At 36.0% G+C, this 12,833-nt stretch overlaps 1 non-coding gene across 1 annotated transcript; it reads right to left on the reverse strand.

Annotated features, from left to right (window-relative positions):
* Positions 1–12,540: 12,540 nt before the first annotated feature.
* TRNAT-GGU (transfer RNA threonine (anticodon GGU)) lies at positions 12,541–12,612 on the reverse strand. Its single transcript has one exon. It is a non-coding gene; the product is annotated as a tRNA-Thr (tRNA).
* Positions 12,613–12,833: the final 221 nt, after the last annotated feature.

Consider the following 12,833-nt stretch of genomic DNA (forward strand, 5'->3'; position numbering starts at 1 on the left):
AGGACAAAGAAATTGTTGAAGTTCTTATTTTTTTTTATCAAGTACCTACATACTTAATGTTAAGAAATAATTTTTGACAGGAAGGTTGGCTAGAGATTTATTGTAAAAACACTAGCTCTGTTCAGTTGAGAATGAGAATACTGGAATATTTTTTGATTTGATGGATTTTTCTCATTACACACATAAGGGGGGAGCCGTATGAGATGAAAATCTCACGTACAGTTCTGGAGCGGAGATTCTTTGAACCGAATGACGACCGTAACGGATGTCAGCTCAATCTGAAGGAAATTATGCAGAAGCTTTACAGAATTATTATGAGGCTATGCGACTGGAAATTGATCCCTATGATCGAAGTTATATACTTTATAACATAGGCCTTATTCACACAAGTAACGGAGAACATACTAAAGCTTTGGAATATTATTTTCGGGCGCTCGAACGAAACCCATTTTTACCCCAAGCTTTTAATAATATGGCCGTGATCTGTCATTACGTGCGACTATCTCCACTATAGAAAGAAAAAAGAAAAGAACAAGCAAATCCACAAATTTTAATATAAGAAATATAGAAATATAAATAATTATAAATAAGAAAGGCTTTCTACATATATATATCGTTCAAAACAACGATTTTTATCAGCTGTAGCAAAGAAACTTCATAGAAGTAAAAATATGAAGAAATCGATATGTCTAGATACCCTCTTTTTCTATGGATAAAAGATCTAATTGATAAAGGAAGCATCGTAAGGATCAATTAACACGGTTTTCAATCGATATAATAAAAACTGCTTCCTTATCTCATGATAAATAAAGAAGTCAGGAATCCACTTATGTAATAAAAAGGATCCCCTGGTATTTTGAGCAGCGGTGTAGTATCAAATCCCAAAGATAGAAAGTATTTTCTCTTTACTTATAAGAACTTATAAGATAAGAAAGAAAAAACTTTTACCAAGATTCTATAGAAATGAATCTATCATATATTTTTGTATATGATATATAAAATCGAGATAGTTACCTTTCAGAAAATTAGAATTAGGGCGTTAATGCCAATGCTTGATTCCCTTTTCTGAAGGTAGGAGAAAAGATAAAACTAAAAAAAAAGATGAAATTCTTTGAAATTCTTTATTTATTAGTAAAAATGAAAGTTTGAAACTCATATTAATAATTTCTTTTTTTCTTTTAGTTAACTTCAAGATAATAGAACAAAAAAAGAATTGACTACTGAGCCGTATGAGTCAGGAAATTCTCAAGTACGGTTCTAAGGAAAGGAATTGACTCACCTATTTCGACCGAGGAGAACAGGCCATTCGGCAGGGGAGACTCAGAAGTTGCGGAGTCTTGGTTTAATCAAGCCGCTGAATATTGGAAACAAGCTATAGCTCTCACCCCCGGTAATTATATTGCAGCACAGAATTGGTTGAAGATCACAGGGGCGTTTTGAATAAGAACACTCTGTTTCTTTTTTTTCTTATATATTTATCTATCTATATAAAGATATAGATAGATAAATATATATTGTTATAAATTCTTGTTCTTGTCCCTATCAAATTCAAAAATCATTTCTATAGGAACGACCAATCACATAATTTAAATATATCCCTTCTAATTTTGTTCGATTTTGTCTAGTATTTCATAGAAATAAACGAGATGTGGATACAGTAGATAATTTTCTCCTTTTTTCTGTTATTTAAACTAATATTCAATCAAATTAAGAAAAGAGACCTTCAAAAAAAGAAATAAAATATAGGTATATTGCCTAATAATGAATGCTAATGCCTGCTCAATTTGAAATAGAGTACATACTTATACTTTATCTAAAAAAAAAAATAAAATCTAAGGAATAGAATTAGAATAAAATCTGAATACATTTGATTAGGCTGCACGAAAAATTATTGAACTTCCATTCAGAGTTCCCAAAAAGGTCTTAGAAGATTAAAATAGGTCCGTTGAGCGCCTCACTCTTATGTCATAATAGATTCGAACACTTGCCCCGAATTGACTTCGAGATCATAATTGTTCTAGTGAAAAAACTAAAGAAATGAAATTTACTAAGATATCCAATACATGAGAGATAGGAGAGAACAAAACTCAATAGAAACATCTCTAATAAGTTCACTAATTCTGTTTTATGTTGGCAGGTCTCTTTGTATGTGTTGTCTGGAAAGAGGAGGACTCAATGATTATTCGTTCACCGGAACCAGAAGTTAAAATTTTGGTAGATAGGGATCCTATAAAAACTTCTTTTGAGGAATGGGCAAAACCTGGTCATTTCTCAAGAACAATAGCTAAGGGACCAGATACTACTACTTGGATCTGGAACCTACATGCTGACGCTCATGATTTTGATAGCCATACTAATGATTTAGAGGAGATTTCCCGAAAAGTTTTTAGTGCGCATTTTGGCCAACTCTCTATCATCTTTCTTTGGCTGAGTGGCATGTATTTTCATGGTGCTCGTTTTTTCCAATTATGAGGCATGGTTAAGTGATCCTACTCACATTAGGCCTAGTGCTCAGGTGGTTTGGCCAATAGTGGGTCAAGAAATATTGAATGGTGATGTAGGGGGGGGGGTTCCGAGGAATACAAATAACCTCTGGTTTTTTTCAGATTTGGAGAGCATCTGGAATAACTAATGAATTACAACTCTATTGTACTGCAATTGGTGCATTGGTCTTTGCAGCCTTAATGCTTTTTGCTGGTTGGTTTCATTATCACAAAGCTGCTCCAAAATTGGCTTGGTTCCAAGATGTAGAATCTATGTTGAATCACCATTTGACAGGGCTCCTAGGGTTGGGGTCTCTTTCTTGGGCAGGACATCAAATACATGTATCTTTACCGATTAACCAATTTCTAAATGCTGCAGTAGATCCCAAAGAGATACCACTTCCTCATGAATTTATCCTAAATCGGGATCTTTTGGCTCAACTTTATCCGAGTTTTTTCCGAGGGAGCAACCCCATTTTTTACCTTGAATTGGTCAAAATACGGAGAATTTCTTACTTTTCGTGGAGGATTAGATCCAGTAACTGGAGGTTTATGGCTGACCGATATTATACACCATCATTTAGCTATTGCAATTCTTTTCTTGATAGCGGGTCACATGTATAGGACCAACTGGGGTATTGGTCACAATATAAAAGACATTTTAGAGGCACATAAAGGTCCATTTACAGGCCAGGGTCATAAAGGTATATATGAGATTCTAACAACGTCATGGCATGCTCAATTATCTATTAATCTAGCTATGTTAGGCTCTTTGACCATTGTTGTAGCTCACCATATGTATTCTATGCCTCCTTATCCATACCTAGCTACTGACTATGGTACACAACTGTCATTGTTTACACATCACATGTGGATTGGTGGATTTCTCATAGTCGGTGCTGCTGCGCATGCAGCGATTTTTATGGTAAGAGATTATGATCCGACTATTCGATACAACGATCTATTAGATCGTGTCCTTAGACATCGTGATTCAATCATATCACATCTTAACTGGGTATGTATCTTTTTAGGTTTTCACAGTTTTGGTTTGTATATTCATAATGATACCATGAGCGCATTAGGGCGCCCTCAAGATATGTTTTCAGATACTGCTATACAATTACAGCCGATCTTTGCTCAATGGATACAAAATACCCACGTCTTTAGCACCTGGCACAACAGCCCCAGGTGCAGCAACAAGTACCAGTTTGACTTGGGGAGGTGAAAATTTAGTAGCAGTGGGCGGTAAAGTTGCTTTGTTACCTATTCCTTTAGGAACTGCGGATTTTTTGGTCCATCATATTCATGCATTTACAATTCATGTAACAGTATTGATACTCTTAAAGGGTGTTCTATTTGCTCGTAGTTCACGATTGATACCGGATAAAGCAAATCTAGGTTTTCGTTTCCCTTGTGATGGACCTGGAAGAGGGGGGACATGCCAAGTATCCGCTTGGGATCATGTCTTCTTAGGACTATTTTGGATGTACAATTCAATTTCCGTAGTTATATTCCATTTCAGTTGGAAAATGCAGTCAGATGTTTGGGGTAGTATAAGTGATCAAGGGATAGTAACTCATATCACAGGAGGAAATTTTGCGCAGAGTTCCATTACCATTAATGGGTGGCTTCGTGATTTCTTATGGGCGCAGGCATCCCAGGTAATTCAGTCTTATGGTTCTTCATTATCTGCATATGGTCTTTTTTTCTTGGGTGCACATTTTGTATGGGCTTTTAGTTTAATGTTTCTATTCAGCGGGCGTGGTTATTGCAAGAACTTATTGAATCCATTGTTTGGGCTCATAATAAATTAAAAGTTGCTCCTGCTACTCAGCCCAGAGCCTTGAGCATTGTACAAGGACGTGCTGTAGGAGTAACACATTACCTTCTAGGTGGAATTGCCACAACATGGGCATTCTTCTTAGCAAGAATTATTGCAGTAGGATAATAGCTAGGAGGATTTGAAAATCATTATGGCATTAAGATTTCCAAGCTTTAGTCAAGGCTTAGCTCAAGACCCCACTACTCGTCGTATTTGGTTTGGTATTGCTACCCGCACATGACTTCGAAAGTCATGATGATATTACTGAGGAACGTCTTTATCAGAATATTTTTGCTTCTCATTTCGGGCAATTAGCAATCATTTTTCTGTGGACTTCCGGGAATCTCTTTCATGTAGCTTGGCAAGGTAATTTTGAGACATGGGTACAGGATCCTTTACATGTAAGACCTATTGCTCATGCAATTTGGGATCCTCATTTTGGTCAACCAGCTGTAGAAGCTTTTACTCGAGGGGGTGCTCTAGGTCCTGTTAATATAGCCTATTCTGGTGTTTATCAGTGGTGGTATACAATCGGTTTACGTACTAATGGGGATCTTTATACTGGAGCTATTTTTCTATTAATACTTTCTATTATATCTTTAATAGCAGGTTGGTTACACCTACAACCAAAATGGAAACCGAGTGTTTCGTGGTTTAAAAATGCCGAATCCCGCCTCAATCATCATTTGTCAGGACTATTCGGAGTAAGTTCCTTGGCTTGGACAGGGCATTTAGTTCATGTTGCTATTCCGGGGTCCAGGGGGGAATCCGTTCGATGGAACAATTTATTAGATATCTTGCCGCACCCCGAGGGATTAGGTCCATTTTTTACAGGTCAGTGGAATCTTTATGCTCAAAAACCCAGATTCCAATAATCATATATTTGGTACCCCTCAAGGAGCAGGAACTGCTATTCTAACACTTCTCGGAGGATTTCATCCGCAAACTCAAAGTTTATGGTTAACTGATATTGCACACCATCATTTGGCTATTGCGTTTATTTTTCTAGTTGCTGGCCATATGTATAGAACTAATTTCGGGATTGGTCACAGTATTAAAGATCTTTAGAAGCACATACTCCTCCGGGGGGTAGATTGGGGCGTGGGCATAAGGGTCTTTATGATACAATCAATAATTCAATTCATTTTCAATTAGGTCTTGCTCTAGCCTCTTTAGGGGTTATTACTTCCTTGGTAGCACAACACATGTACTCTTTACCTGCTTATGCGTTTATAGCGCAAGACTTTACTACTCAAGCTGCCTTATATACTCATCATCAATATATAGCAGGCTTCATTATGACAGGGGCTTTTGCTCATGGAGCTATCTTTTTTATTAGAGATTATAATCCAGAGCAGAATCAAGATAATGTCTTGGCAAGAATGTTAGACCATAAAGAAGCTATCATATCCCACTTAAGTTGGGCTAGCCTCTTTCTGGGGTTCCATACTCTGGGACTTTATGTCCATAACGATGTCATGCTTGCTTTTGGTACTCCGGAGAAACAAATTTTGATTGAACCTATATTTGCCCAATGGATACAATCTGCTCATGGTAAAACTTCCTATGGGTTCGATATACTTTTATCTTCAACGAACAGTCCGGCGTTCAATGCGGGACGAAGCATATGGTTGCCTGGTTGGTTAAACGCTGTAAATGAGAATAGTAATTCTCTATTCTTAACAATAGGGCCTGGAGACTTCTTGGTTCATCATGCTATTGCTCTTGGGTTTACATACAACTACTTTGATTTTAGTAAAAGGTGCTTTGGATGCGCGTGGTTCTAAGTTAATGCCTGATAAAAAAGATTTTGGTTATAGTTTTCCTTGTGATGGCCCGGGACGAGGCGGAACTTGTGATATTTCCGCTTGGGACGCATTTTATTTGGCAGTTTTCTGGATGTTAAATACCATTGGATGGGTTACTTTTTATTGGCATTGGAAACACATTACACTATGGCAGGGTAATATTTCACAGTTTAATGAATCTTCTACCTATTTGATGGGATGGTTAAGAGATTATCTATGGTTGAACTCTTCACAACTTATCAATGGATATAACCCTTTTGGTATGAATAGTTTATCAGTCTGGGCATGGATGTTCTTGTTTGGACATCTTGTTTGGGCTACTGGATTTATGTTCTTAATTTCTTGGCGCGGATATTGGCAGGAATTGATTGAAACTTTGGCATGGCTCATGAACGTACACCTTTGGCTAATTTGATTCGATGGAGAGATAAACCAGTGGCTCTTTCCATTGTGCAAGCAAGATTGGTTGGACTAGCCCACTTTTCCGTAGGTTATATATTTACTTATGCAGCCTTCTTAATTGCCTCTACATCGGGCAAATTCGGTTAATTGAATTCTTTATTATATATATCTGGCAAGAATCTCATTTCCTTCTATAGGGAAGAGAAGCCACTTATACATCTAGGATCCGACTTCTATCATTGATGCTAATAGCAAATTAACCATTATGGCAAGGAAAAGTGTTATTCAGAGGGAAAAGAAGAGACAAAAATTGGAACAGAAATATCATTTGATTCGCCGATCCTCAAAAAAAGAAATAAGCAAAGTTCCGTCGTTAAGTGAGAAATGGGAAATTCATGGAAAATTAGAATCACTACCGCGTAATAGTGCACCTATACGTCTTCATCGACGTTGTTTTTCGACCGGAAGACCGAGAGCTAATTATCGAGACTTTGGATTATCTGGACACATACTTCGGGAAATGGTTCATGCATGTTTCTTGCCGGGTGCAACAAGATCCAGTTGGTAAGGATTTCCAATTATCTTCATTTTTTTCATTTTATTATCAGCGATCATAGGAGGGTCCCTTTACCGTTATGTATAAATGGTTTATTCTATTTATATAGATATGGTAAAGGGACGCATTCCATCTTTGTTTTTGTTCATTAGTTATCAATTCTTTTCTTTATCGCGGAGTAGAGCAACTTGGTAGCTCGCAAGGCTCATAACCTTGAGGTTACGGGTTCAAATCCCGTCTCCGCAACTTTTTGAATTTGATAAAAAAACAAGGTTTCAAGAAGAAGGGCATTATACGCAGTAAATTCTATGGCATTTTTCATACTATGACTATTAAATACATAGGGCGGATAGCGGGAATCGAACCCGCGTCTTCTCCTTGGCAAAGAGAAATTTTACCATTCGACTATATCCGCGTTTTCATTGTACTTGATATGCGATTCTATTTATACAGAGATGGGCCTGATATTCTATATAGGGATATAGGGATAATGAAAAAGAAATTTAGATAATAGATATTGTCTCCCAAATAAAATATTTTCTATTACTATTCATTTTTATCAAGAATTCCCATTTCTATTATTACATTTCTATTATTATATATGGTTTTTTTCTATATATCTATATAATTGAATTGAAATTATCATTCTATCGAATATTTTGATTTACTTTTTTCTTAAAAAAGTAAGTTCCTATTAATAAAAAATTATATTTATCTATATAGAGATACAGATAGATATTCTATATTATTAAATACTAGACGACGTATAAATAGATTTATAGTATTTCATTTGAATATTCTATTCATATCATATTAATATGAATAGAATATTCAAATGAAATTCAAATTTTTATAGTTCATTTTTTCTATTTTATTTCTTTTAGTTTCACAATGTACCACCATATAAGTATAAGATATAAGATTTTTCCAATAGAAGAAGTTTACTCCCCCTTAGAATGTAATGTGTTATAGTTTTCTTTTTTTTTTTTAGGAACTGATCTATTCCCTTTATGGCTGACAATCCGAAAGAATTCTGAGGGAGGGGTCATTTCATTTTTAATCTAGAATAAAAAGAACTTCAAGAAATGAGAGAATTAAGAATACCCACTAGAAACACTAATCCAATCCATAATGATGTACCGGAAAATAGAACATTTTTGTTATTTGACCAACCTTCAGGAGAAGCAAATACAACAGGTACACTAATCAATAAAATAAATGAAATAGCAATTAATGCAAAAACAGCTAATTGGAAAGCAATAGTCATGTTTCTAATCCTCCAATTTACCAACAAAAGAACTTTACCATTTGATCCCTCAACCCCTGGATGCCTTTCTTAATATTCATTGAAAAAAAAATTTGTAAATGGAAAAACGCAGAAGGGTTTTATCATGAATTCATTGATTTTGTTTATTATCAACCCTTTTGAGGCTTGGATCGAGGATAGTTTTTTTACTTCACAAAAAGGCATGCTGGATTTTGTACCTATATACATACCGATAGAAAAACTAAACCAATAAATTCACATTGAATATCTTTCCTATGGGTCGATAAAAGGGTATCAATTCAAATACTCATGGTCTACTCAGTGGAATAAAGATAAAAAAATATATATATTAGCTTTTGGAGAGATGGCTGAGTGGTTGATAGCCCCGGTCTTGAAAACCGGTATAGTTTGAAACAAAGAATTATCGAGGGTTCGAATCCCTCTCTCTCCTTTTTCTCGATGAATAGATTTGTTTATTTTCTTAGTTTCTATCGAATCTTTTTTTCGGACTGGGCTATATATCCTCAACATCCCGAAAAAAAGATTCGATAGAAACTAAGAAAATAGGAAAATAAATTCTTCTTTACGACTCGCTCTACTCAACCAAATATTTATAGTAAAAAAAAGGGATTTCTACTTCATTGGATCTCACGTCTCAATTAAGAGGAGTCATGGAAAGAACAGGTTCAAAATCGCGATCAATTCCTTTTTCAAATCCTGCGGCAGCTGCGCGAGCTCTTCCCGCGTGCCATAAATGGCCTACAAATAGAAAGAATCCTAGAACAAAATGAGAAGTAGCTAACCAACTTCTAGGAGAAACATAATTGACTGCATTAATCTCTGTAGCTACGCCACCCACGGAATTTAATGAACCTAAAGGAGCATGAGTCATATATTCCGCAGAACGACGTTCTTGCCAAGGCTGTATATCTTTTTTCAGTCTACTCAAGTCTAAAACCATTAGGACCCCTTAGAGGTTCTAACCAAGGAGCACGCAAATCCCAAAAACGCATAGTTTCTCCGCCAAAAATAACTTCTCCAGTCGGGGAACGCATTAGATATTTACCTAAACCTGTAGGTCCTTGAGCAGATCCTACATTAGCCCCAAGACGTTGGTCTCTAACTAGAAAAGTAAATGCTTGAGCTTGAGAAGCTTCTGGACCAGTGGGCCCATAAAACTCACTAGGATAAGCGGTATTATTAAACCAGACAAAGCAACAAGCAATAAAACCAAAAACAGATAAAGCACCTAAACTATAAGATAAGTAAGCTTCTCCAGACCATACAAGTGCACGCCGAGCCCATGCAAAGGGTTTGGTTAAGATATGCCAGATTCCACCAAGTATACAAATGGAACCCAACCATACATGCCCTCCAATAATATCTTCCAAATCGTCCACACTAACAATCCACCCTTCGCCCCCAAAAGGCGATTTTAATAAATATCCAAATAGAATACTTGGACTAAGGGTCAAATTGGTTATTTTTCTTACATCTCCCCCCCCCCGGAGCCCATGTATCATATATACCTCCAAAATAAAGAGCCTTGAATACTAGAAGAAAAGCACCTATACCTAACAAGATTAAGTGAATACCCAAAATTGTAGTCATTTTATTTCTATCTTTCCATACATAACCGAAGAACGGAAAAGATTCTTCAAGAGTCTCAGGTCCCAGAAGTGCATGATAAATACCGCCAAAGCCCAATACTGCAGAGGAAATTAAGTGAAGTACTCCAGACACAAAGTATGGAAAAGTGTCTATAACTTCCCCCCCAGGACCTACTCCCCAACCTAGAGTAGCTAGGTGGGGAAGCAAAATTAAACCTTGTTCATACATGGGCTTCTCGGGTACGAAATGAGCCACTTCAAAAAGGTTCATTGCTCCGGCCCAGAATACTATTAATCCAGCATGGGCTACATGGGCCCCTAATAGTTTACCAGATAAATTGATAAGTCGGGCATTCCCGGCCCACCAAGCGAAACCGGTAGTTTCCTGGTCACGACCAGTTAAAGCTAAAGTTCCATTAAAGAGCGTTTCCACGTGGTAGAACCTCCTCAGGGAATATAAGGTTTTCATGAGGCTGATCTTGAGCTGCCATCCACGCACATCCACGCACGAATACCTTCGTTTAAGAGAATATTTTTTGTGTAGAAAGTCTCAAATTCAGGATCTTCCGCTGCGCGGATTTCTTGAGAAACGAAGTCATAAGCACGTAGGTTCAGGGCCAAACCGACTACCCCAAGAGCACTCATCCATAAACCAGTTACTGGTACAAATAACATAAAGAAATGTAACCAACGTTTATTGGAAAAAGCAACCCCAAAGATTTGGGACCAAAAGCGATTAGCAGTAACCATTGAATAAGTTTCTTCAGCTTGGGTTGGGTTAAAAGCACGGAATGTATTTGCGCCATCACCATCTTCAATAAAGTATTTTCTACGGTTGCACCATGAATAGCGCATAGTAGTGCAGCGCCCAATACACCAGCAACTCCCATCATATGAAATGGGTTTAATGTCCAATTATGAAATCCTTGGAAAAAGAGGATGAATCGAAATATAGCTGCTACACCAAAACTTGGAGCAAAGAACCAACCAGACTGACCCAGTGGATAAATAAGGAATACAGAAACAAAAACAGCAATTGGACCTGAGAATGCGATTGCATTATAAGGTCGCAATTGAACAGATCGAGCAAGTTCAAATTGACGTAACATGAAACCTATTAATCCGAAAGCACCGTGGAGAGCAACAAAAGTCCACAGACCGCCTAACTGACACCAACGGGTAAAATCTCCCTGTGCTTCAGGACCCCACAGTAACAACAAAGAGTGTGCTAAACTATTAGCGGGAGTGGAAACTGCAGCGGTTAAGAAGTTGCAGCCTTCTAAATAAGAACTTGCCAAGCCGTGAGTATACCATGAAGTTACAAAGGTCGTACCTGTAAACCAACCCCCAAGGCGAAATAGGCGCAAGGAAAGAGTAATAGACCGGACCAACCCACAAAAACGAAACGGTCCCTCCGCAACCAGTCATCCATAATATCAAATAAATCATTTTCATCTTTGGTAATTTACCAAGAGCTATAGTCATAGCGATCCTCCTATTCAACTACTTCAACCATTTCCCAACACCTCATAGAGCATTTTCAGAGATGGGACGGACCTTGATCATTTATCTCTATTCATTTCTCTCTCTATATATATATAGAATATATAAGTATACTTTCCCTTGTTTTCTAATCGGTTTCGAATAAAAAATCATTATGGGTCTATTGATATCTAGGGCAAATCCATGAACTCGATGTGGTTATTCCTTATCTATTCTTAAAAATCTTCCAAGTCATCAATCATAAAATCTGCTATGACTCCAAAATCCGATAGAAATTTTTTTTTCAGAACTGTTCAAGAAACAAATGATCCCCTGTTTCACTTCTTATACCTAGCGGATCTTCAGACATATTTCTCTCCTTTCATCAAAGAAAACTTATTCTTGAAGTTTGGTTGTGAATTGACTTCTATTTTGTCTAGGAAACTACTGTAGGATCATAGGTTTTCTAAATTTCTATTTCATTTACAGTTTTTTCTTTAGTATTTCATTTTTTTTTATAAATACTATAATAAAAAGAAAAAACTGTAAATGAAAGTTTTTGTCTCATTATATATGAATTGCTGGAAAAATATCGTACACATCGATATGAAAAGAAACTATTTGATATGTGAAGACATAATTTAATGTATTTTTCTATTATTTCTATAAGATTCTATCTAATCTTATAGAAATAATAGAAATTTATGGAAAAAAATATGTTTCATTTTAATTTTAAAAAAACTTGTTTGGTGGAACTTGAAATTCGTATTAAGGCCCTTCTGAGTAAAGAAAAGGCATAACCTTTTTTCTTAGTTCAGAAACAAGAAGATTTCATTGGAAATATTCAGAGATTCTTAGGGAGTCTAAACGAAAAAAGTCTTAAAAAGAAAAAAATTGTTCGAATTGAATCTTTATCAAATTTGAATATCAGAATAGTAGATATAAATATAATTCAACGGGTTAGGTCCACTTACTTTTTTTTATTTTTCCATTATTGAATTTTACACTTTTTCTTTTTTATTACAAATAGAAACTTTTTCAAAATATCAAGAATCTTTTTATTCTTCCTTCAAATAGAAAGACTATTGCTTTTGAAAAAAAAAAGTAAAAAGCCCCTTATCGGATTTGAACCGATGACTTACGCCTTACCATGGCGTTACTCTACCACTGAGTTAAAAGGGCCCTTTTCTTTCTTTCAATTTCTAAATAAGGAACTAGCATGACTAGTACATATATTTGTTACTGTGTATACTTATTCTATAAATTTATATAAATTATTTCTATAAATTTATATAAATTATATAAATTAAATGATATAAATGGGATTAGAATACATGTACATCAATATCTATTATTTGTATAATGACTCATCAAAGAACAAAAAATTGGATTTACCTAGTGAA

Source organism: Vigna unguiculata, unplaced genomic scaffold (assembly GCF_037176805.1).
Source record: "Vigna unguiculata cultivar grain cowpea cultivar isolate G323 ecotype 2 unplaced genomic scaffold, ASM3717680v1 ptg000385l, whole genome shotgun sequence".
Lineage (NCBI taxonomy): Eukaryota > Viridiplantae > Streptophyta > Magnoliopsida > Fabales > Fabaceae > Vigna > Vigna unguiculata.